The 2,253-nt window shown below is 41.1% G+C and overlaps 1 non-coding gene across 1 annotated transcript; it reads right to left on the reverse strand.

The window, feature by feature from the left end:
- Nucleotides 1–981: 981 nt before the first annotated feature.
- LOC120231048 lies at nucleotides 982–1,114 on the reverse strand. Its single transcript, XR_005528250.1, has one exon. It is a non-coding gene; the product is annotated as a small nucleolar RNA SNORA70 (small nucleolar RNA).
- Nucleotides 1,115–2,253: the final 1,139 nt, after the last annotated feature.

Genomic DNA, 2,253 nt, shown 5'->3' on the forward strand with positions numbered 1-2,253 from the left:
TGTATCAAAACTATAGTTCTCTGGTAGCTACAATCTAGACCTAGATACCGGTACTAATAATACCTGCCACTCGGGCTCTGGGACACTGGAATACAGGCCCTTGGTATATCAGGAGGTCCTCTAAATGAGTAACATATCTCTAGAAATACTCCTGAATATTCAGAATGGAATTTTATTCTATCGCCATCAGGCTAGATCTCTCCAATGAACCAACTTCATATAAGAATGAGCCTCAATGCTCCTTCTACTAAGACCCTTGATTTTCTTCCTTCCTTCCTTCCTTCCTTCCTTCCTTCCTTCCTTCCTTCCTTTCTTTCTTTCTTTCTTTCTTTCTTTCTTTCTTTCTTTCTTTCTTTCTTTCTTTTCTTTCTCTTCCTTCCTTCCTTCCTTCCTTCCTTCCTTCCTTCCTTCCTTTCTTTCTTTCGTTCTTTCTTTCTTTCTTTCTTTCTTTCTTTCTTTTCTTTCTCTTCCTTCCTTCCTTCCTTCCTTCCTTCCTTCCTTCCTTCCTTCCTTCCTTCCTCCCTTTCTCCCTTTCTTTTTTTCTTCCTTTCCTACTTTTCTCGTTTCAGACAAGAAGTAAGATTTATTGCTGGGGATGAACAGGGGAGGGCAGTGCCAAGGTTTTCATGAATGCAGAACCTGCCATTTGTCCAAGGGGCCATCGTTAGGGATGTATTTGACTCCATAGCCATCTGGGATGGCTTTTCAGCCACCATGTCTTCAAATTCATATACATGTAACTTAGTAAAGCCCCATTTCTTAGAAATATGGATCTTCTGGAAGCCAGGGAACTTGAACTTGGCCCTATGTAGGGTCTCAATCACATGTTCCTTGTACTGCGACTTGGTACAGACGGACATGATGCTTCGGCAATGTGGGCCCTGGCCACTGTGCCCTGCAGCTTTCCAAAGCACCTTGCATACCTGTCTGGAGCCTGGATTGGAGATAGCATGAAGTCAAATGTCAATGCCCATTGGAAAGAGTTGTCTCCAAAGTCCCTTAGGGAAACCCATACAATCAACAGGCTGTATATACTACCAAGGAGCCTACTCTTTGCTGCCATTGTACACTGGGCCCCCATGGGAAAAATTACAGTTGTCTAAATTGGCTGCAGAAGACCCTTGATTTTCTGTGGCTCTCTAGCTCTCTGCAGGATTAGTGGCTAATCCTGAGGGTTCAGCTGGCTGGCTTGGAGAGCTAAGTCTTTCTTCTTCCTGCCCATATCTATTCCCATAGTTCTTTGTTTCAGCTTGCACCATTCTTCCAAAGAAGAACCTGACAACCTTCACTTGGCTCTGAGAAGAGTGCTTCCCCAAAGGGTTGTGGACAACACTTATCTCTTAGAGCTGTGACACCTGGATAGGGCTTCCAAATTGCCACATACTCATTGATCTGGTCTCCTCTTCCCTTCCCAAGGGGAAGAAAGAAGCAAGCAACCTTACTGCCTTAGTCAGGTTTCCCCCATCCCACTTCAGCCCACGATCTGGTCTTGTTCTGTTCATTTCTGCTCTGGAGAATAGCTTCTAATGCAACACAGCTGTGTCCTCATCATTGGTACAAATGGCAGAGATCTATTTTATATACGGAAATTATTGTTTAAATTATGCTGTGTATTTCGAAGCTATTTTATTACTCCTGGTATTTCTTTAATGTTTCAGGAATTGAAGTGGGAAAAGTATGCATGATTAACCGTGTTAATCCACCAGTGGAATTATGGACCACCAAACAGTTAATTGCTTCTTCTATTTAATGTGCTGGAGTTTTAGAATAAACAGACCCACAGAGTTTTCAGCCAGTGAATGAATGTGCCATTAAAACAACAGTGGTGTCAAGAAAGGTTTATTTTTGCCCTGGTTCATTGACAGTAAATTATTGGGACATGCTTCAGCAATTTTTAGTTTCATATTATCTTTTCTTTTGTGATATTGTATCAACTTTCTCCAGCCAAGTGCCCCAATTCCGGGCAACACTAAAGGAAACTACATGCAAATATGTTCAGTATTTTAAATCACCAAAAAGATTTGTAGGTAAGTGTCAGAAAAAACTTCTATAAAAAGTCAGTCAGTTTTATGCTTGAACATGGAAGTACAATATAGTATACTTTTCTTTTATTTTACCCTACTGGCTATTTTACTTATTCCTTACCTTTTCACCTCTCCTTCTCCCTAGTTTTCAATACCCGGAATATTTTGCTGTTAATGTGGTTGAATAAGGTAGCTCTTATTCTAAAAAGTACTGCTGGCTACTATCATG

Source organism: Hyaena hyaena, unplaced genomic scaffold (genome assembly GCF_003009895.1).
Source record: "Hyaena hyaena isolate Hyena2069 unplaced genomic scaffold, ASM300989v1 scaffold_52, whole genome shotgun sequence".
Lineage (NCBI taxonomy): Eukaryota > Metazoa > Chordata > Mammalia > Carnivora > Hyaenidae > Hyaena > Hyaena hyaena.